This window comes from Phyllobates terribilis, unplaced genomic scaffold, assembly GCF_046119375.1.
Source record: "Phyllobates terribilis strain yellow unplaced genomic scaffold, ASM4611937v1 Scaffold_4__5_contigs__length_816908805, whole genome shotgun sequence".
Classification (NCBI taxonomy): Eukaryota; Metazoa; Chordata; class Amphibia; order Anura; family Dendrobatidae; genus Phyllobates; species Phyllobates terribilis.
Genome location: NW_027362764.1, coordinates 379766348 through 379791356, shown reverse-complemented (window position 1 = coordinate 379791356; position 25009 = coordinate 379766348). Strand labels below are relative to the sequence as shown.

General features: G+C 42.1%; 1 protein-coding gene across 4 annotated transcripts in view; it reads right to left on the bottom strand.

Annotated features, from left to right (window-relative positions):
* The window catches only part of EPB41L4B (erythrocyte membrane protein band 4.1 like 4B), a 1171543-nt gene that overhangs the window by 54899 nt on the left and 1091635 nt on the right, over positions 1–25009 (bottom strand). The window lies entirely within an intron of this gene.

The following is a 25009-nucleotide window of genomic DNA, read 5'->3' as shown; positions in this document are numbered from 1 at the left end:
TCATGAAGAAGGACATGTTCGAAACAAAAATGAAAGCTGGTGAGAAAATAGCTTGGGATTCTTTTAAAGAAGTCTTGAAGAAATTTCTAGGTAACAATGAAGATCCAAAATTTAAGTCCATAGAGGAGAACACGCTGAAACTTTTCAAAGCCTTGGGTTGTTTGATTCATTTCAAGTTACATTCTTTACATTCCCATTTGGACTACTTTCCTGAAAACCTTGGTGCTATTAGTGAAGAGCAAGAAGAAAGATTTCATCAGGATATCAAGGAGATGGAATGACGATACTAAGGTAGATGGAACGTGAATGTGAACATGATGGAGGACTACTGCTGGCTGCTTCACAGAGAAGATCTGCAGGCCCTCTATAAGAGAAAAGGTATCAAGAAAAGCTTTTAAGAGAAAAAGAAAAAGCACAAGAATTAATTTCCAATAAAGTTGCTGAATGACTCTTCAATAAATTTTTATATATAATATTGTGTACATTTTTGGCTACAATAAAGATTTTTCTTGTTCATCTCGCTTGTACGTAATTTCACTTGTGTTTTGGCATAAGAAATCAGAATAAGAATCAATCAATGGATTTGAAAAAAATTTCATAAACCCAAATTTTGCATGCCTGTGTTATTAAGCACGAGTAGAGTAAATTATCCAAATTGCAAACCTCAATTGAATCAGCTAAATTGTCATTACAACAATATAATCCCACTGCAAAGTATGAAGATTCTTCGGAAATAATTAAGGATACTGTTTTCCGTTTGGAGGAGAACATTATACAAAGAAAAAAATGCACGTTCCAACACAATAATAACGATTATACCTCCAAACAAGTGTATGAATGGGGCAGATGGGAAAAATCACCAGGAGCTCCTAAATAGATTTTAAAATGCAGCTAGTCTACTAATGTGGAAACAAAAGGATCGCATGTCAGTTTTTCATCTTCCGAATGGGAATCATCAGACACTAATGTCAGTAAATCGGATGTATCCTCAAATGAGTTGATTTATTACACTAAACCAAAAAAATCACAAGTTGACAAAAAACACAAGACACACTGTGGTCACAAACACAAGAAACTATACAGGTATGATGACCCACTGCAGGAAGATGATGTAAATATGAACAAACTTATGGTTGTTCTTAATTTGTTTTACAAAATGTTAACACTCAAACAGCTGGAAGTATTGTCATTTGGGTTACATTTTGTTCCAGATCAGAATTTCAATTTATTTTTTACTTTATTAGTAGATGTGAACAAATTTATGAGAAACCTTACTATCAAAGTAGTAATTTGGACTTTAGTGAGCAATTATCTCTTCACATTTTACAAGATCTGGATTGATCTCGGGATAATGTGAGAACTCCTATTAATCAGTTATCAACACTTAAAATTCAAAATCCTTTTTTATATCCCATTTAATTGAGAACTGAGGGCATGGATCATTTTCAGGAAGTTGTGGAACAGGAATTAAAACATCTTGATCAACATTGTGCCTTATAAGAGTTAGACATGTCTGACATCACCATTAAGATGTCAGACAAGGGTGGAATTGTGTTAATTATGCATTCTGAAAAATACAATGCACAGATTTTTGATCTTTTGTTATATAATACGACATACAGTATACTAAATTAGTTAACAATCTAACTTTGTTGTTGAAACAGGCTATAACTAGAGTTGTTGAGTAGGAAGTGGTTTTGGGGGTGCTTACTAAACAACAGTCTGATTTTTTGATAGTTGAACACCCTATCTTACCCATCATGCATGCATTACCAAAGATCCACAAAGCAACAGATCCACCTCCCATGAGACCTATTGTCTCGGGGATTGGATCTGTGAATGAGCATTTGTGAAAGGCTGGACTCATAATTATAGCCGATGGCCCAGAGTATTCCATGTTGCATTAGGGATTCTAGAGATATACTGGAACATATTTTTCACAAAATTTGGTTAATGAATTATACATGGCTTAGCTGTGATGTAATAGCACTATATACAGCCATGCCACATAATGTTGCCATGCAAACCTTGGAATTTCACCTTAAAAACTATGGTCATTATACTGATGACTTACAACAATATATTTTACAGGTAACACATTTTTTGATGACTCATAATTTTTTCTCTTTTGATTGTCAATATTTGTTAGGGTGTAGAGAAATTCCCATGGGTGTGAAATACTCACCTTTGGCCTATTTATTCATGAGTTTCTGGAAAAATAATTTAATTTTTACCACTTTTAATCCTTTTGCTCATTTCATTCATTGGTATGGCAGATACATTGTTATAGCCAGATGAGCGCCCACATTGGGCAACATGTTGTCTTCAAGGGTACATGGTTAAAATGTAAAGGTTTTAAAAGGTGTGGCGGGAAACAGTGTAAAATGTGTACACATGCGAATTACGTTAAAACTTTTTCCAAATGTGATAGTTCCAATGTTTTTTACATTAAAAATTGTATTAATTGCAACTCCTAGAATATCATGCATGCACAATGGGTCTCCAAACGTACATAGGTTGTACTTCCCAAAAATTGAAGGTTCCTATATTTGAACATTTGTATGATATTTCTAACACTAAAAACACCACAATGTTTCATCGGCGGCTAAACATTTCATTGTGTGTCATCAACGTAATACTTCCTTTTTTCAGACCTTTGGTATCAAGAGGGTTAATCACCCCTTTCTTGGAGTAGATGTGAGGAGACGACACCTCCTCACTCAGGAATCTTTTGGGATTTATAAATTAGATCTCCTGCAAGTTTGAATAAACAGAATGAAATTATGTTTCATTAGTAATTGCAAATCAGTCATGTTGTTTCCTTATTGGGGTTTCTTGTTATATATGTGTTGATCTGGACATTTTTGTTACATATTTTAGAAATTTAAATAACATATGGTTCTTAGTAAACACTATTTTTGATTTAAAAAAAATCATAAAAGCCATCCCACCATGGAAAGGTTTTTAATATTAGACAGTGTAGGACCGTTCCGAATAGGGTCACCTTGCTGCTGGCGGTATGGCTATTAAGCTTTTTTTTGATCAAAAACAGTGTTTACTAAAAACCTTATTTTATTTAAATGCACGTTTGCTTTTTACTTATTTAGCTACAGCAGGGTATATGATCATTTTGTTTCTTGTAGGTTTTGTCTGTATCATGGTCAATGTGAACATGCATTTATGTGTTGCATATATACCAACTCAAACTCCAGCTTAATTTTTGTGTTTTTGCATTTTGTGCACGTTAGGACATGGCCTCCCTTCCTTGAGCTGGATATTACGTTGTCTTTGTCTGCCCTTATTCACACTGAGGTCACTTCTGACACATGGTAAGGTTTTTAATATTAGACAGTGTAGGACCGTCCCAAATAGGGTCACCTTTCCTCCGGTAGGATGGCTTATATGCTTTTTTGATCAAAATCAGTGTTTACTAAGAACCCTATGTTATTTAAATGCAATTTTGCTTTTTAATTATTTAGTTACAGCTGGGTATATGATCATTTTATTACAAGTAGGTTTTGTCTATTTCATGGCCGATGTGAACATGCGTTTATGTGTTGCATGTATACCAACTCAAACTCCAGCTCAATTTTTGTGTTTTATATAAAGAAATTTCTTTAGGACCTGATTTTTTTATCATGTGATATTTTAACTGTTTATGCTTGGTCCATTGGTTGGTGTATTTAACCTGTGTACGCCTGTGGAGAGATAAGTTCAGATTAAGACTGCAGTTTGCGGCTGAAAAGTATCACCTTCTCTCATCTTGCATATACTTTTACAAGCCTAGTACAATGCCATTTTAGCTAGTTTATATAAAGCATTTCAATTTTATCTGGGGCTGGAGCCATCCTTCATTTTTTTATATATCTTGTCCACCAAAGAATTCCAAATGAATCACTCTAAGGTCCTAGCTTCTAATGATTGGATTCAACTAAAATCTCTGAAAGCTTTACAGCGCTTTCTGGGGTTTGTTAATTACTATTGAAAATTCATTAGTAATTTTTCTAAGATAATCAAACCAATCAGTGATTTAACAAAGTAAGGGGCTGAGGTGGTTAACTGGAAACCTGAGGCAATCATTTCCCACTCTGAGTTAAAAGAATGCTTTTTAACAGTCCATGTATAGGTCCAGCCTAAGTTTGGACATCCTTTTGTGGTAGAGGTATAAGCCTCAAATGTTGTATTTGGAGCAGTGTTGTCTTCAGGGTACACCTGCCTATCACTCTATTCCTTCCATGTGCCCTAGTTTCACAATTTTTCATCTGCTGTAAAGATTCTGATTTCGGTAATCATAAATTGTTGGCAATCATATAGGGCTTTGAGGAATGGCAACATTTCCTCAGAGGTGACAAGCATAAAGTCACGATTATTACAGACCATAAAAACTTTACGTATCTTGAATCTGGAAGTGCATTGAGGTGAAGGGTGCATTGCTGGAAAAGGGAAAAAAACAAAACAAAAAAACTCTTTAAATCTCTTAGTTTGTGAGTGTGAACGAGCTGCGTGTGTCCGGAGCGTAAGTGCGAACGAAAATAAGTGTGTGACTTGTTTTTCAGTGACTTTGTATTCAGGGAGTTTGGAAGGGAGGACTTTGGACTGAATTGCTGACTGTATTTCATTAATTTCTTTACTTTACTTTTTACTTAACATTCTGTATATTGCAATCCCCATTAGGAAATGAGCTCCATTATTGACAATGCTATCCAGTGTACATCTTGCCACATGTATGTATTCCTTGAACAGCCGGTCGAGGTTGCTTACTGCTGCGCGAGATGTGTGCACGTTGTGCGTTTGGAAGCCCAGATACTGGATCTAAATGAGCAGCTGGCAATACTGAGATCCATTGACAACATGGAAAGGAGTCTGTTGCTCACTGAGCAGCAGCTCACTGGGGTAGATGTGGGGGAGGGTGGTAGTCGGGAGCTGCAGGACAGTGAGGTCACTAGTTGGGTGACAGTTAGAAGGGGTGGTAGAGGGAAGAGTGCCAGGGAGGCTAGTCCTGATCTGGCACACCCCAATAAGTTTGCAAAGTTGGCAGATGAGGGGAGTGACGGTACAGGGGTAGCACTACTGCAGCAAGGCATGTCCCCTGAAAGCCGGAGGAGTGTCAGCTCCAGTAAAGAGGGAAATAGGAGAGTAGGGCAGGCCAGGCAGGTGCTGGTAGTGGGGGACTCAATTATTAGAGGAACAGATAGGGCAATCTGTCACAAAGACAGGGATCGTCGAACAGTGTGCTGCCTACCTGGCGCTCGAGTCCGGCACATCGCTGATCGGGTTGACAGATTACTGGGAGGGGCTGGTGAGGACCCAGCGGTCATGGTGCACATTGGCACAAATGACAAAGTTAGAGGTAGGTGGAAGGTCCTTACAGATGATTTCAGGGAATTAGGCTGCAAGCTGAAAGCAAGGACCTCCAAGGTGGTATTCTCTGAAATACTACCGGTACCACGTGCCACGCCAGAGAGGCAACGGGAGATTAGGGAGATAAATAAGTGGCTCAAGAACTGGTGTAGGAAGGAGGGATTTGGGTTCCTGGAGAACTGGGCCGACTTCTCAGTTGGCTACAGACTCTACGCTAGGGACCGGCTGCACCTTAATGGGGAGGGTGCAGCTGTGCTGGGGGAGAAAATGGCTATAAGGTTGGAGGAGTGTTTAAACTAGGGATTGGGGGGGAGGGTATTCATTTTATAGGTGGGGAAGATAGTGCAGATAGTGACCTGGGCACAAATAAAGAAATTGGGGGTGGGGTTAGAACAGTCAATAAAGTAAGAAGGAATAGAGGTACAGAGAGATACATAAAATGCATGTACACTAATGCCAGAAGCCTCACCAACAAAATGAAGGAATTAGAATTAATTTTGCTGGAAAATAATTATGACATGGTAGGGATATCTGAGACGTGGCTGGGCGAGAGCCATGACTGGGCAGTTAATTTACAGGGCTATAGTCTGTTCAGAAATGACCGTACAAACAAGCGAGGGGGGGGTGTGTGTTTATATGTGAAATCATCCTTAAAACCTGTCTTGCGGGAGGATATATGTGAATCTAATGAAAATGTAGAGTCCCTGTGGGTGGAGATAAGGGGAGGGGGAAAAAATAATAAAATACTGATAGGAGTTTGTTATAAGTCTCCAAAAATAATGGAAGTAGCGGAGAATATCCTCGTAAAGCAAATAGATGAAGCTGCGACTCAAGGAGAAGTCATTATTATGGGAGACTTCAACTACCCTGAAATACATTGGGGGACAGAAACATGTAGTTCAAGCAAAGGAAATAGGTTTTTGACTACTATGAGAGACAATTACCTTTCACAACTGGTTCAGGACCCAACAAGAAGGGGGGCACTGCTAGACCTAATATTAACCAATAGGCCAGACCGCATATCAAATATACGAGTTGGGGGTCACTTGGGTAATAGTGATCACAAAATAATACGTTTTCATGTAACCTTTAATAAGATGTGTAGTAGAGGGGTTACAAGGACACTAAACTTCAGGAAGGCAAATTTCCAACGGTTAAGAGATGAGCTTAGTGCAATAAACTGGGACTATATCCTGAGACATAAAACTACACAAAGCAAATGGGAGACATTTATTAACATCCTGAATAGGACCTGTGTACAATATATACCCTATGGGAATAAACATGTTAGAAATAGGAGGAAACCACTATGGCTAAATAGAGCTTTAAGGGGCGCAATAAGTGACAAAAAGAAAGCATTTAGAGAACTAAAGCAAGTAGGTAGTGATGAGGCATTAAATAAATATAGAAAATTAAATAAATTATGTAAAAACCAAATCAAGGCAGAGAATCATTGCCAGAGAAAGTAAAAATAACCCCAAAATATTCTTTAACTACATAAATAGTAAAAAACTAAAAAATGATAGTGTTGGCCCCCTTAAAAATAGTCTGGGTGAAATGGTGGATGAGGATGAGGAAAAAGCCAATATCCTAAATGATTTTTTTTTTCAACCGTATTTACACAAGAAAATCGCATGACAGAAAACATGATCAGTGATAACAAAAATTCTCCAGTAAATGTCACTTGCTTAACCCAGCAGGAAGTACGGCGGCATCTAAAAATCACTAAAGTTGATAAATCCCCATGCCCGGATGGGATACACCCGCGAGTACTGCAGGAATTAAGTAACGTCATAGATAGACCATTATTTTTAATCTTTAAAGATTCCATAATAACAGGGTCTATACCACAGGACTGGCGTATAGCAAATGTGGTGCCAATATTCAAAAAGGGGACAAAAACTGAACTTGGAAGTTATAGGCCGCTAAGCTTAACCTCTACTATGGGTAAAATCCTGGAGGGTTTCCTAAGAGATACTATACTAGAGTATCTGAGGAGGAATAACCTCATGACCCAATATCAACATGGGTTTACGAGGGACCGTTCCTGTCAGACTAATCTGATCAGCTTTTATGAGGAGGCAAGTTCTGGACTGGACCAAGGAAATGCAGTGGATGTTGTGTATATGGACTTTTCAAAAGCTTTTGATACGGTTCCGCACAAAAGGTTGATACATAAAATGAGAACAATGGGGATAGGGGAAAATATATGTATGTGGGTTAAGAATTGGCTCAGTGATAGGAAACAAAGGGTGGTTATTAATGGAACACACTCAGACTGGGTCTCAGTTAACAGTGGGGTACCACAGGGGTCAGTATTGGGCCCCCTTCTTTTTAACATATTTATTAATGACCTTGTAGGGGGCATACAGAGTAATATTTCAATATTTGCAGATGACACTAAACTCTGCAGGGTAATCAATACAGAGGAGGACAATTTTATATTACAGGAGGATCTATGTAAACTAGAAGCTTGGGCTAATAAATGGCAAATGAGCTTTAATGGGGATAAATGTAAGGTAATGCACTTGGGCAGAGGAAATAAAATGTATAATTATATGCTTAATTGTAAAACACTGGGCAGAACTGTAACTGAAAAAGACCTGGGTGTATTGGTGGACGACAAGCTCACGTTTAGTGGCCAGTGTCAGGCTGCTGCTGCAAAGGCAATTAAAATAATGGGAGGCATTAAAAGAGGCATAGATGCTCATGAGGAGAACATAATTTTACCTCTATACAAGTCATTAGTGCGACCACACTTAGAATACTGTGTACAGTTCTGGTCTCCGGTGTATAAGAAAGACATAGCTGAACTAGAGCGGGTGCAGAGAAGAGCGACCAAGGTTATTAGAGGACTGGGGGGTCTGCAATACCAAGACAGGTTATTACACTTGGGGTTATTTACTGTGGAGAAATGAAGGCTTAGGGGTGATCTTATTACTATGTACAAGTATATGAGGGGACAGTACAAAGACCTTTCTACTGATCTTTTTACTCTGAGGCCTGAGACCGGGACAAGGGGGCATCTTCTACATCTGGAGGAAAGAAGGTTTAAACATAATCACAGACAGGGATTCTTTACTGTAAGAGCAGTGAGACTATGGAACTCTCTGCCGCATGATGTTGTAATGAGTGATTCACTGTTAAAATTTAAGAAGGGCATGAATGCCTTTCTTGAAAAGTATAATATTACAGGTTATAAATACTAGATTCCTTGATAGGGCGTTGATCCAGGGAACTAGTCTGATTGTCGTATGGAGTCGGGAAGGAATTTTTTTCCCCAATGTGGAGCTTAGTGTTTGCCACATGGTTTTTTTTTGCCTTCCTCTGGATCAACAAGTTAGGCTATGGGTTGGACTAGATGGACTTAGTCTTCCTTCAACCTTAAAAACTATGTTACTATGTTACTATGCTAAGATACTAAACTCTAGACAAGAGTGATGGGCTTTATTCTTCTCTAGGCACGATTTTATGGTGACATTTAAATTTGGTATTAAAAACGCTAAAGCTGATGTGCTATCTCATAGTTTCTGTCCATTTAAAAAGACTTCCAAACTTGTACCCATTTTATTGAAGAGTAGTGTTGTCTCTTATATGTCCCTAGATTTATGAAGGAGATCAGTAGATCTCAAGATTTAGTCCCTGACAATACTCCTATCCAAAAATGATTTGTTGTCACTCAGTTTAGTCTGGGAGTCCTCCAGGTATCCCATAAGACAGTGCTGGCAGATATTAACCAGCATTGTTGCTGTTATCAACAATCCAATCCAACTGGTAACCAGGAGTTTTTAGTTGCCAACTATTATTCAGGATTGAAAGGAATATGTCACGATATGTAAAACCATAATCCTCTGAATACAACTTGCTGTACTTCTCCAATTCTTTTCTATTCCTAAGGGTCCTTGTACCCAACACTCAATGGACCTCATTTCTAACCTGTAGGTGATCAGAAGTTTCGCACACTTGGTATTCAGAAAGTGAATACCAAAGTCAATTTTGATTCATAACCTTCAGCACTCAATCTTAGTACTTCAAGAAGAAATGAATATAGTGAACATTTTTATTCACAGCCAACATATCAAAATAATAGAAATTTTCAGATCCAACATTTTGGCATTTGTGCCTCTTTCAAGGATATCTGTATATATGAAAAAGCAGTAACATAAAAGTTCCCTAAGGCTATGTGCCCACGATGCAGAAATGAAGCAGAACATTTCTGCAATAAAAAACTCATGCAGATTGTGCATGCGTTTTTCCTGCAGAATACATGCGGAATACATGCGGATTCACATGCGTATCCACATGCGTTAACGCATGTGTTTCCGCATGCGGACTGACAAGCACTTTCCAGGCGATAGCATCACTTGGAAAGTGCTTGACAACTAGGTCACACTGTATAAATCCATGCAAACGGCATGGATTTATACAGTGTGACCGTAAAAATAAAAAAATAAAGCTAAACTTACCTCCGATGCCCCGCCGCGTGTGCTGTCGCGCTCGTCCTGACTTCTTCCTGGTTGCCGGGCTCTCGCGAGACAGCCTGCGGTCACATGACCGCGACGTCATCTCAGGTCCTGGAAGATAAGCGCTGCCGGCAAGCAGAGAGAAGCCGCCGGACAGGTGAATATAAACTTTATTTATTATTTTATTCTTTTTTTCACAGGTACAATGGTACCCAGGTCTGGATGTGAGTCTTCTCTCTTCCAGAACTGGGTACCATCCGCACACTGAAACGCATATAATCCGTGTGTACAAATGTACAGACACGGATATTATGCGTCTCAATGCAAGTCAATGGCGGCAATTCCGCTGCGCTTCTGCAAAATTAATGAACATGCTGCGGATTTATGAGCGCTGCAGAAACGCTTCGGAAAAATCTGCAGCATGTGCATTGACATTGTGGAATGCCATTGGGGACCATGGGGTGCGGATTACCAAGCGTTTTTGATGCGTTTCCGCTGCGGAAATTCCGCAGCGGAAACGCATGAAAAACGCATCGTGGGCACGCAGCCTTACAGTTCACATGATAAGAGTAGTACATATAATACAATGAAAGGAATACATAATTACTTCATTCAATAGTAAGAACATAAAAGAAAGGAAAAATCATCTTCTTGCAATGAGCTCATCTAATGATTCTGGGCTTAATATTGTTCAAAATATTGGTGTAAATCGTTTTCACAGACAATCAATACATAGATAAGGGAAAAACAGCCAGTATTCTATTTACACACAATCATAACTTTTCTTAGAGTCAGGCCAAAGATAGAGGAACAGATGCAAACAATCATATGATTTCATCTTAAATATATTCCAAAAGGTGTAGGAGATCAACAATACCCCAGAGAATGAGAAAGGTCAGAAGGGTATAAAGATAGGTATAAAAATACATATGTGATAGTCCATAATAGTACGAGGCCATGCCACACATGAGAATCAAATAGACAACCTATATAAGTGTACTGCACAGTCAAGTGCACTAAAGAAAACACCATAGTGAGATGAAGTTATTAAAATACCTGTTAGTGGAGAAGTTGGCAAATATAAGGTCCATCTGTGGTTCTAGGCAGTAGAATGTGAAGAGTGAAAGGCTGAAGCTCTTTTATGATGACTAAATGATGTCGTCACTTCCGGGTGCAGCGTGTGCTCTGTGGGGAGGACAGGATTAAGTGGCAGGTGTGTGCGCCAGTCGAACAGCACCGGAAAAAACAGAGTAGCCAACTGAGAAGTAGCGGGTTCGCATGCGAAGACAACATAAGGAAGAGAGTAAAGAGTAATGCAGACAGAGAAGCGATAATGTGCATGCCTGGCGCCTCCTGCCATAGGAAACAGCGATCGCAGGCACCGCTGGATGGGAGCAGTAGTCTCCCATCTGCTGGCGCCTGTGCACTGCTGAAAGTAAAAAAAAATGTTAAAATGAATAAAAAAATGTTCAAACAAAACATTATACTCACCTACACCTTGTCCCCGATGTTCGCCGCCCCTGTAAAAAATAAAAAAACACCACATACTCACCTTACACCTAGTCCCTGAAGCCCATGATCACCTGTAATAAAAGTAAAATAATAAAGCAACCTCATCCTCACCTGTCTGCCGCAGTCCAAATAGCGAGGGTCCCACGACGATCCTGTGAAAAGTGCGGGCACATTGTAAAATGTACCCGCTCTGTTCAGCAGCCGGCAATACACTGACTCAGTGTATTGTCGGCAAATGGGACCCTCGCTATTTGAACTGTGGCGGAAAAGTAAGGATGAGGTTGCTTTATTATTTTATTTTTATTACAGGGGAAATTGGCTTCATCTGGAATGGGTGTGACGGTAAGTATGGTTTAATTTAGAATATTAAAGGGTGTCTGTTTTATTTAAAAATATTTTATTCTGGGTGTGGGTGTTTTTATTTTACATTTGCCTTACACTATGGGATTAGTAATGGGGGCGTCATATAGACGCCTCTCCATTACTAACCTGGGCTTGATGTCAGCTGGCATTATAAGCTGACATCAACCCCAACCCTATAACTCCACTGCCACAGCTACAGGGCTTTGCATGTGTACCTTACTGTTCATGTCATTTATTAATGAATTATTAAATTTATGGAAAAAAATGGCGTGGGGTCCCCCATAATTTTATTAACCAGCAGAGGGAAAGCGGACAGCTAGGGCGGATGTTTTTAGCCTGTGGAGGGTAATACCCATGGAGCTTCCCAGGCTACTAATATCAAGCCCCAGCTGTATTCATAGCCTTTACTGGCTATTAAAATGGGGGACTCCCCAAAAAATGACTTGGGGTCCCCCTATTTTAACAGCTAGCAAAGGCTATGCAGACAGCTGGGGGCTGATCTTAATAGCCTAGGTAGGGGCCATAAATATTGGCCCCCTCCAAGGCTAGAAACAGGAGCCCTCAGCCGCCCCAGCAATGTCGCATCCATAGGGTTCGCCAATTCTGGCACTTTGCCTCGCTCTGCCACACTGCCCTGTGGCTGTGGCAGTGGGGTTATAGGGTTGGGGTTGATGTCATCTTATAATGCCAGCTGACATCAAGCCCAGGTTAGTAATGGAGAGGCGTCTATTAGACGCCTCCATTACTAACCCCATAGTGTAAGGCAAATGTAAAATAAAAACACCCACACTCAGAATAAAATATTTTATTTGAAATAAAACAGACACCCTTTAATACTCTAAATGAAACCATACTTACCGTCACGCCCATTTCAGCTGAAGCCAATGTCCCCTGTAATAAAAAAAAAATATAAAGCAACCTCATCCTCACCTGTCCGCCGCAGTCCAAATATCGAGGGTCCCACGAAGATCCAATGAACAGAGCTGGCACATTGCAAAATGTGCCTGCTCTGTTCAGCAGCTGGCAATACACTGACTCAGTGTATTTCCGGAAAATGAGGTCAGCGCATGTGTAGTGAGTATTTTCCCACGCATGCCAATGAGTTGAACTCAGTTCATGCAAGTGTCAACGCGGGAAACCAGGGATATTCAGGTTCGGGGTTCAGGTACTGTTCTGGTACCTGAACCCGAACTTTTAAAAAACTGTTCGGCTATATTAGCCGAACCTGAACAGTCACGGGTTCGCACATCACTACTTAAGATAAAATCATATGATTGCTTGCATCAGATCCTCTATCTTTTGCCTGACTCTAAGAACAGTTATAATTGTGTATAAATAGAATACTGTCTCTTTTTCCCTTATCTATATATTGATTGTCTGTGAAAACAATTCACACCAACATTTTGAACAATATTAAGCCCAGAATCATTAGATGAGCTCATTGCAAGAAGATGATTTTTCCTTTCTTTTATGTTCTTAGTATTGAATGAAGTAATTATGTATTTGTTTCATTGTATTATATGTATTAATGTTATCATGTGAACATTAAGGAACTTTTATGTTATTGCTTTTTCATATACACAGATATCCTTTAAAAAGGCACAAATGCCAAACGTTGGATTTGAAAATTTCTGTTATTTTCATATGTCGGCTGTGAATAAAAATTTTCACTATATTCATTTCTTCTTGAAACACTATCCTGCCATCCTCTGAAGGTAAGACTGTTATTTGAGGTGGTGGTGGACAGATTTAGTACAAAGTGTAATTTTGTTTCTCTGTCTAGGCTGCCTAGCTCTCAAACATAGTTATTCATTAGGCACATTGTTCGTTTACATGCAATTCTGAAAAATAATGTTTTCAACTGCTGAACTCAATTTGTTTCCAGATTCTGGAGGGAATTCTGTGATAAGTTCAATATTGATTTGTGTTTTTCATCTGGTTACTACCTAGAACCAACAGTGAGACAGAACATGCCAACAAGACACTTGTGCAATTACTTTGGAGTTATGATTCTGCTCATAAGTCTTACTAGGTGGAATATCTGCCTTGAGCAGAGTTTATTTATAAAAAAAACAGTTTCAAGAGTCGACTGAAACCTCTCCATTCTTCTGCAATCTTTGAGATCATTCTCATCTTGGTTCTTTTTCGCCCTTCAAATTAGATAATCCAGAGGCCAGTAAATCTGTGAATGAATTGATATTTATGTGGTCTGAGGTCAGCAAGAACCTGAGAAGGGCACAGGGGAAACAGACCTCATCTGATAATAAGAGGCGTATGGATACGCCGAGATTTGATACTGGGGACAAGGTGTGGTTATTAGTTTTGAGCGAGTAGGTTTCAAATAACCCTTTCGGCGAGCATGCTCGGGTGCTCGCCGAGTATTTTGGCATGCTTGGCATTTCTTTTCCTGTCGCTGCGGCTGCAAGTGTCATTGCATGTTATACAGCTGTGACACATGCAGAGATTGACTGTCAAACAGCCGTGACACTTGTAGCCGCGGTGACAGAAAAAGAAATGCCGAGCATGCCAAAATACTCAGCGAGCATCCAAGCATGGGTTGATGAAACCCTACTTGCTCAACACTAGTGGTTATCCATTAAGACTATCAAGCTCAAGGTCCCTTCGGCTAATATAGGACTTCATTTTATTGGTCCGTATGAAATTATTAACATCACTTATTCTGCAGCCTTTTGTTTGAAGTTTCCCCCTCCTTCAGGATATCTAATATGTTCTGTAAATCCCCTCTTAAAATATACCAGTACACAGTATTAGTAATCCTCCTCCTCCTCTTGCTCTAGTTAAGCACAGACTTTAGTACAAGATACAAAACATCCTTGGCTCTCAGGTTGGAGAGGGTTCTTGCAATGCCACATACACTGAAATAGTTATAGCCCTGATGAATGTTCTTGAGTGGTGACTAATAACATCAATGCTGATAATTTTTTAAGGAAAATATAAAGAAAAGATCTTGATAATATAATGAAAAAGAAATGAACTTTAGAACTGAAATAGCACACCAATTACAGTAATGCAGAGGGATTTGTTATACAGTGGCGATCAAAAGTTTAGCATTTTTTTAAAGGTGTGATTACTTCTGTCTGGTTGTTGTGATGCCATTTCCCTGGTGATGAATTGAAAGTGCATGAAGTTGTCATCATGCAAGACCTTAATTTTAACCAAAATGCTTTTGAATATAGGTATGGTCATTTAATTAAAGAAAACTGATTGTCAAAAGTTTTGCATATACTATTTATTGATCACAACATAAAGAGTACTTCATTGTTAACAATGCCATAACTTAGTATTTTGTAGCATAACCTCTTGCTTTAATTACTGCACCACACCGATGGAGCATTGAAGCCACTAGGGTGTTCAAAACATCTTGAGGGATCTTGCCCCATTCCATTTGTAAATCTACAAAAAATTCATCTTTATTGCTATTGGTACGGGCCCCAACTCGTCACCCTAACTCATCCCAATGCTCTATAGAGTTTAAATCAGGTGATTGGCTTGGCCATTGCAACAGGTGAACATTGGGCATGTCAGGGCCGGTTTTTACGAGCAGTCATAAGAGATGGATGGGATTCGCTCCTCACATATCCTCACCCCAGGGCCTGTGTATAAAATGGAGACCGAGTGTCTCATACAGTGTCTGTGGCTGGAGGTGTGGAGACTTCCAGAGTGTTTGTGCTAAAGGACACTGACCGTGAGCGGGCGAACCCGCCATATTGTATGGATTTTTTATTTTCTGTTTTGTTACACTGTGCCGGACAAGGCTGTCTTTTGTTTACTTCTAAAAGTACGGTTTATGCAAGCATAATAAACCTGCCTTGGACGTTTTTAAAGAAACAGTATCCTATGTCTACCTCTAAGGCGGCTGAGTGAGTACCAAACCCTACACCCCATATTCTTCATTCATTTCGTGCGAAATCTGTACAGCGCTTTTATGGACATCAGATACTGACTTTTTCTTAATAATGTGATCAACTCTGGAAGAAGTTTTCCGCGGGTCGTCCACTTCTAGGTTTGTCAGCTGTTCCATAACCTTCTTTTTCTTTCTTTAATATATGTGAAACTTGACTCTGAGAACAGTTGAATTCCATAGCTAACTCTTTTGGTTTTTGCCTGACTTCACTGTCAGAATAATAACCTCCCTGTCATCTGGTGATAAATTTGGCCTTATCTTTGCCATGTTTTAACTTAAAATCACACACAAAAAATACAAGTTTTAGGCAAAATTTGACTACCCATGACAAAATATGCAAAACATTTGGCCCAGCAAGTGTTGAAAACTAACACATAAAGAGAGAAAACAATGTCAATTTTTTTCCATACAGCTGACAACAATTTGCTTCTGGTTTACTAAAATCACCAGGAAAATGGCATCACAACACCAGACAGAAGTAATCACACTTTTGAAAAAAAAACTTTTGGTCGTCAATGTATATTAAAATTATAATTTTTATTTTTATAATTAAAACAGCTCTTAAAAGAAAAACATTGCTAATTCATTGGTCAATGAAACATTCAATTATGTACGTGTGACTGGGAATAGCAATGTTCACAACCCTTCCCTGTGCAATAGTCACATTAATGTTAACTGAAGGTAAGTCTCCAATGTGCCAACATTTGTGCTTTCAAATCCAGATTGATATAGGAACATAAACAATAGCATGTGGATTGCAAATGACCAGCAAGGAGATTCTCAGATTTTAATTCACACATCATATTAAATGCCTACGACCAGACAAGCAAATATATCTTGCGACGTGTCACTGAAAGCCGCTAGATTTGATCTCTGCTAGTTATGACTGATCTCATTCTATTATCCACCATGGGCTGCAGAAAGTAGCCCCACTTGCAGGTTCTTTCAGGATTGTGGTCATGGTAAGTCTATTTTGCCAGCAAATTAAGTGGCTAAGATACATGAAATGCAGTGTGTTGAGGTTACACCGATGCGTTTCATCCGTTCGGACTTTCTCAAGGTATGTGCGTAATTGTGTCTAATCAACATTACATACCATGTTGTTACAAAGACATACACCACATACTTTACAAAGATTATAATTGTTTCTATAAAGAAAACACAAAAGAAAAACATGAATAAAAATCAATGTGCATTATCAAACACAGTGAAAGGGGGAATACAATATAAAAAATAAAGAAAAAACTGAAAAGCTGAAATGTCAAAAAAACAAGCAAATTTAATCTCATTATTGAGTTCGTATGGAGAAAGAGTGTAAAATGTATTTATCCACATGGCTTCTTTCTGGAACAAAGCTTTGTCCCTGTCTCCACCTCTACACTTTCCATATATGTGGTAAATGGTTATAAAACAGAATCTAGATACATTTTGTATCATCATAATGAATAACAAAATAAGCTACCATACTCAATTTACAGTTAATGGGAATCTGTCAGTATGATCAACATTGCTATGCTGTCTATATGGACATGTAAGTCGTAGAAAGCTGAATAAAATGATAACTTGATATCTGCAATCTGATGTTGTATTCCTGAGAAATCCACATTTTCCTTAATATGTAAATGAGATAGAAAGATCTAGGGTTTGGACATAAATCTCTTGGAGAATCTGCCTCCAGAGCTTATTTTAAATCAAAGAAGGTGTTACCAGTGTGAGACATGTAGCTTAGGAGAGTGGACTGTTGGTTATTACATGTCTTACACTGGTAATGCCCCTTTCATTTAAAATAAGCTCTGTATGTGTCCAACCCATAGGTCTTTACAGCTCATTTAAATATTATAAAAAACGTGGATTTCTCTTGAATAAGATATCAGATCACAGATATCAAGGTATCACTTTATTCAACTTTCTATGACCTACATGCCCATATAGATGGCTTAAGAGGGTTGATCCTACTAACAGATTCCTTTTAAGGAAAAAAGTTTTATTGACCTGAAAAAGCAGACACAAGTTGTCAACAACACTTTTAGAAAGCCCAATGAATGGCTTAAAATCACCCTACCTTGGTGGATGGGTAGTTAAGAGATGTTTCAATTATTAAAATATAATTTGTAACATTAATATATGACTAATCCCTCCTCATTATTTGATATGCTTTCAGTTCTGGAGTTCTTTTTCTTCTTTTTTTATATTTTCATTATATGCCAGAAAAGCGCCCAAATATTTAATAACTTCTGTATGTAAATGCAACCTAAATTCATCCTTAATTTTTTAAGCTGATGTTTCTGCTCCGGTGCTGGGCCTCCCAGTATTGGTGCGGCTTCCAACCTCTCTCAGCCTGCTTCTCTGGCAATTATCCTGTCAGAGAAGCCGGTCATGTAACAATACAAGAGTACTGAGCGAGGCTGCACATACTAGATGGGTTCTAGCCAGGAAAGAGCATTTCACATACTTGCCCGCCATTCCCGATGCACACACCAGCGAATTCTTGCAGCGTACAGTGCGTGCGCAGGGAGTGACTGCAGACTTGTCATTCTAGACCGGACAATCCCTTCAAATATACAGTGCATGTTCCTGAGCTATTGCAAATGTACAGACACTCTAGCATGTGTCAAATGTTCTCCATGTGAAAAACCTGGCATTTTAACAGGGATGTGTAGACTTTTTATATCAACTGTATTTACATATATTTTACATGTGAAAAACATATACTTCAACAAATTATTAGTTTTAGTATGAGCATATTTATGCAACCTAATTATTTTAGATCTAAAAAGTTGAAAATGATACACTTCTATACAAAAATGCAATGGATATAAAAAAGTTTACACATCCATGTTAAAATACCAGGTTTTGTAATGAAAAAAAAATTATACCAAGAAGTATAATTTTGAAACTTTTTCTACCTTTAATGTCACCCATTCTGAACAATTCAATTGAAAAATCAATATAAATATTTATTTTTTTGGGGGGGGGTAGGAGCCTCTAAGCATGGCATATCCTGAATTGGCAATCTTCATTTGCTCCTCCTTGCAGTATCTCTCAAAATCTGTCAGATTGCAAGATCATTTCCTGAATACAGCTTGTGTACAGCCTTTTCAGGTCAATGCATAGATTTCTAATTGGATTTTTGTCTGATCTCTGCATGAGCTCTTCATCTTCAGTTTTTTCAGTTGAGGCCAGAGGGTATAGTTGTATAAATAACTGTCATTTGGAACTGATCATAATCCCCTCCATTTTGACTAAATTACGGTGGTCAAAAAACACCCCCAAAGCATAATGCTTTCTCCACTATGCTTCATTGTGGGTATGGTGTTCTTTTCGTTATGTACAGTATTGCCTTTGCACCAATCATACCTTTTGGAATGATAGCTAAAAAGTTCAACCCTGGTTTCATCAAACCATAACACGCTTTCTTACCTGCTTTTGACAGACATGATGTAGGTTTTTGTAAAACATAGCAGGGGTTGGATGTTTTTCTTTGTAAGAAAAGGCTTCCATCTTGTTATCCAACCCCACAAGCCAGACATATGAAGAATACAGAAGATTGTTATGACATTCAGTACACAACTAGTATTACCCAGAAATTCTAGCAACTTCTTTAATGTTTCTGTAGGCCTATAGGCAGCCTCCTAGACCAATTGTCTTCTTGTATTTGACGCGCCCCTGGGCCTGTGCTGAGTAGCGTTGCGCACGCGGGAGCCTACCCGGAGCCGGATCTGATAGGGGTAGTAGTCTCGTGGCGGTGACCCGGTCCGTGCCCAGGGAGTCAAGCTGAGTGGCAGTATATTAGCAGTAGATGTAGGACGACTACGCCACCCGTTGAATGCAGCTATGGAGCTGCCGCTGCAGGGCAGACCGCTGAGGCCGGTGGAAAGATGGTGCAGCGTGGATGGTATAACCCCCAACGGGAGGGGTATGGCCTCAGGGCAGCCGACGTGGATGATGGGGGTAGTAGGAACCACTCAGAGACGATGCGGTGTAGTTCAGGGTCTTTACTGGTGACAAAGATAGACCCTCCCGGAGTACTGGCTAGCGGTCGGGGCCTGGTCAGTCCTTGAGCAGATGGGATCCCCCTTGGCCAGGCGGAGTTGTAGGCCTCCCCAACTAATTGTATTCTTCTGGCTTCCTTGCTAGAGGCGGGTAAAGGTAGCCCACGTCCCTGAGTGTACCGTGTGGTGCTCACCCGTATGGCCGGTGACTCGGGACCTTCTAGTGGCTTCCGCTCCACGACGGCGGTGCTGGTCCCATGCGTGTGACCGTGCCTTCGGGTTTCTTGGCCAGAGGACCTGAAATCCCCTGCCGGGTGGTTTCTGCTGCTGGGTCTGGGTTAATCCCCACAGCCTCGGACTCCGGGTCCGGTGGTAACTCTTCAATCAGGGCGAGCTCTTCAGCTGCCAGCCCCTGATTCCTTTTAGCACTGCTCCCACTGAGCTCCTGATCTTTCTTTCCTAAGCTGCTCCTCTTCTTCTCTCTACTCTTCTCACTAACCCTGCCTCAGCCCCAGCTTTATATAGGGGAAGTTCTTCCCCTCCCAGGACTGGGCAGGAGGTGTGGCATGCATAGGATTCCTGACCAAGAGACCTCCCACCTGCTCTCAGACATAACATTGCTATTACTGTGGAGACCAGACCCCTGGGGTGCCACATTCCCCCCTAGTGAAAGTTAGTACTCCGGGACTAAACATACTTTTGTAAACATAACAAGGTGCAAACAATAACATTCTAATATAGACAACACATAAGGTGGTCACGGCGTGTCCGCAACCGGGTGTAGTTTTTCAAGAAAACAAGGGTGTCCATTTCACCAACACAGGGAGACGTAACCAGGTAGGGGACTGTCCTGCCCCGAGTCCTTAACAGTCTTTCAGTCCGTCCTGGGTTACGCTCCAACTATATACACAAAGGATTCCTGGTAAATCCACCAAAGACTCCTATAAATAACTAGAAACACAAAATTATACACAAGCAACAATAAACAGGTAAACATTAATAAAATAGCTTGAACATTTAGATCCTCCACCGTATGGGCAGCTGGCCTCTAGTGACCCTAGTGGACCTACGGAGCTGGTTGATTGGTCCTGAGCTACAGGGTATAGGAGCTGTCAAGGGTAAACTGGGCAGCCGTCTACGGACTCTTTGGCTCACTAGGGGTATGGCAGGCTCACTATAAGCAGAGGGTTGATTTTCCTGGTCTGCTTGTGTGGGGCCTTCTGCCTCCTGGACCGGCTGTTCTTCCAGTTCTACCTGTGTCTCCGTAGGCACTTGGGATGCTGGTTGGAGGAACGTGAGGACGGGTACCACAACAGCACCATTGACTTGAGTCCAAGACCGAGGGAAGTCTCCGAGCACAGTACTAACCATATCTTCCCTTTCCTCTACGGGTCGAGGGTCCTCTTGTTCCTCTTCAGGGTTCCGTAGCTGTTCGGGACACTTCTTTTGGTGATCCCGGGATACAATGGCTGTGGTTTCTCCTCCGTCTTTACTGATTGTACAGATCTTTGGGTTGTCGTGGCTTGAGGGCAGTACGGTGTACGGGTCCTTCTCCCATTGGTCGTCCAACTTGTGGAGCCGTCTTTTCCTCTTCAAGACCTGCTCTCCGGGCACCAGGGGAACAGCGGGAGCATACTGGTTGTAAGTTTTCTCTTGTCTTTCCCTAGCTTGACAGAGACTACGCTCCACGCTCTCCTGTACTTTTCGGTATTGCTGCTGCCTCTCTGTGTCCCAGTTGGCTTCTGGTGAAGTGTCCTCGGGTGTCAGGACTCCCATCTCCAGATCAACAGGAAGCTTACCAGGTCTTGCCCTCATTAGGTAAGCCGGGGTACAGTTGGTGGAACCTACAGGGATGTGGTTGTATAGGTCCACCAGGTCGGGCAGCTTCTCAGGCCACAGACTGCGTTCCTCCAGGGGCAATGTTTTCAGGAGATCTATCACCACCTGGTTCATTTTCTCACAAAGTCCATTAGTTTGCGGGTGATAGGGTGTTGTTCTTATCTTCCGGCATCCATACAGGGTGCAGAACTCCTGGAAGACCTCCGCTTCAAAGGCAGGCCCCTGGTCCGTCAGCACCTGCTCCGGGTATCCATGCGGACGGCAGAAGTGCTGCTGGAAGGCTCTAGCTGCTGTGTGAGCCGTTAAGTCCTTGACGGGGACGACAACCAAGAACCGGGAGTAGTGATCCACGATGGTTAACGCGTAGACGTAGCCACTTCTGCTTGGGGTCAGTTTTACATGATCCAAGGCTACCAGTTCCAACGGCTGTCTGGTGATGATGGACCGCAGGGGAGTCTTCTGGCTGGCACGGTCCCTCCTTCTTAAGTTGCATGGGCCACAGTCTCTGCACCACCTCTCGATGGTTCCTCTCATGCCTACCCAATGGAACCGCCCGCGCAGCAGGAACTCCAGCTTCTTCCATTCGAAATGCCCAGCTCCATCGTGGTATGCCTCCATCACCATAGCTGCGTCTCTTCTTGGCACCACTACTTGCCAGATTAGTTCATGCGTCCGGGAGTTAACCATTCTGCGGCACAACTTTCCCTTGTAAAGGAACAGTCGACTCTTCTCAGCCCACAGTTGCTTGGCTTCCTCCGGAGCGTCTGGGTCAAGGCGTGCATCTGGCCGAGTCAGCATCTCCTTTACCAGACGGATGGCAGGGTCACTGTCTTGCGTCTCCACCCAGTTGTAATGAGGTAAGGGGTTGAACGTAGCGGTTTGCTTACTTCTTACACGGTGGGAATACTGGATAGTCCCATGATGGTGGAACGCGGGGAGCTCAACTTCTTCCAGTTCCTCTGAATCTTCCCCTACGTCCGGTAGGTTTGGCATCTTGGACAGGGCGTCTGCGTTGGTATTGGAGCGTCCTGCCCGGTATTTGATTGTAAACTCATAGTTGGACAAGCGGGCCATCCATCGCTGCTCTAGGGCACCGAGTCTTGCAGTGTCCAGGTGTGTCAACGGGTTGTTATCCGTGTACACGGTGAACCAGGAAGCAGCAAGGTAGTGCTTAAAGCGTTCGGTGACTGCCCACACCACTGCCAGGAACTCTAGCTTAAATGAGCTGTAATTCTCAGGGTTTCTTTCGGTGGGTCGCAGTTTCCGGCTGGCGTAAGCAATTACCCGTTCCCTCCCCTGCTGGATCTGGGACAGTACGGCTCCTAGCCCGATGTTACTGGCGTCGGTGTAGAGGATAATGGGCTGGCTATAATCAGGGTACGCCAGGATTTCATCCCCCGTGAGGGCCATCTTCAGCTGGCGGAAGGACTCTTCTTCCAGCTTCTCCCATCTGAAGGGTGCCTTCTGGTTCTTGGCCTTCCTGGACTGGCCTATCAGGAGGTCCTGCATAGGAGCTGCCTTTTTGGTGAAACCGGGAATGAACCTTCGGTAGTAGCCTACCAACCCGAGGAACTGCAGCACTTCCTTTACGCTGGAGGGGCTTGGCCATTCCTTAATTGCGGTGATCTTATCAGGGTCGGGAGCCACTCCGTCAGCACTCACCACGTGTCCCAGGTACTGCACCTTTGGCTTCAGGAGGTGACACTTGGAGGGTTTCACCTTTAGGCCGTAACTTGCCAGAGCTTCGAACACTTCCGCCAGGTGTTTCAGGTGGTCCTCGTAGGTCTTGGAGTAGACGATGACATCGTCCAGGTATAACAGGACCGTCTCAAAGTTCCGGTGTCCCAGACAGCACTCCATCAGTCGCTGGAAGGTTCCTGGTGCGTTGCAGAGTCCAAACGGCATGCAGGTAAACTCGCTAAGTCCCATCGGGGTGGTGAATGCGGTCTTCTCCCGATCCGCCTCTGCTACAGGAACCTGCCAGTACCCGCTAGTGAGATCCAAGGTGGAGAAGAAGTTAGCAGATTTTAAAGCAGCCAAAGACTCCTCTATTCTTGGTAAGGGGTACGCATCTTTGTGTGTGATACGGTTAATTTTCCGGTAATCTACACACATTCTCATGGTGTTGTCTTTCTTTTTGACCAAGACTAGTGGAGCTGCCCAGGGGCTACAGCTATCCCTGATTACCCCAGCCTCCTTCATGTCTCTAAGCATCCCCTTGGCGTGTTGGTAGTGTGCAGGGGGTACGGGTCGATACCTCTCTTTTATGGGAGGATGGCCTCCCGTGGGGATGTGGTGTTCTACCCCCTTGACTCGCCCGAAGTCTAACGGGTGTTTACTAAACACTCTCTCGTACTCTCGAACCACCCGGTAGACTCCCTGTTTCTGGTGGGAGGGAGTGGAGTCAGTACCCAAATGTAGTTGCTGACACCAATCCTCCATTATTTTCTCAGAGCCGTTACCTTCCTCCGGATGAGATGGAGGCAAGGGTTCCACAGACTGTATAGAATTTTGGTTGATAGTATATAATTTGGCTAGCGTAGCATACCGGGGCAGGTATACTTCCCTTTTCCCGATATTTATTATACGAACGGGCACCCTCCCATGGCGTACATCAACTACCCCCCGGGCAGTCAAAATGGTGGGCCTACTGTCTGAGTAGACTGGCTCTACCATGGCCTGGTAATCTCTACCTCTCAGACCAATAGCTGCCCGGCACCAAATCATCATTTCACTTTTCGGGGGCATGGCAATAGGGAAAGGGTCACACATTCTTACGCTACCAATCTCACCACCGGAGAGTTCCACCTGTTGCCGTCGCATCAGTGCCCGGATCTCTTTCTGGAGCACTCGCTGCTGGCCGGAGCTGGCGTTCTTGGCAACCTGCTGTAAAATGAAAATCACCTCTGCAAGACAATTTTCAATCACATTAGTTCCTAGAGTTATCTTTGGGTGACTCTCGCGCTTGTCAATGTCTACAATGATCAGTCCCTGTGCTGCCAGTTCGACTCTACCGATTTTAATGATCATTTCTTTAAATCCGATCTGTGGCACGGGCTGACCATTACTGGCGATGATACTCAAGTCGTCGTCTGGATAGCGGGTTATATCCGAGTCATTCCAGTACTGCTTGAAGAGCATGTACGGGATGGTGGTGACCTGTGACCCGGTGTCCAGTAGGGCACTCATAGGGATGCCATCCAGTACCACAGGCAAGACTGGACGTCCTCCCACATATTTGTCGCGCCAGTTCGATGGGCCTGGTGATCTTTTTCCTGGGGGTTGGCCCTCTACCCCAGGTTGTGCCAGTTTAAAGGACAGTACCTTGCCATATGTCCGGGTTGATTGCAGCGGCGGCAGATAGGTTGTCCGTCCTCGTTGTACCGGTCGCTGGGTCTTCCTCTGGCCGGTGGGGTCCTCCTTGGTCGACGCCACGGGATGTCCTCCGGTCCGGATGCCAGCTGGATCTTCCCTGGAGTGGAAACCTGTAAAGACTGCACAGTTCGGGTTAGCGCAGCAACGCTTTTAGCTAGCTCTTGGACCTGATGGTGCAG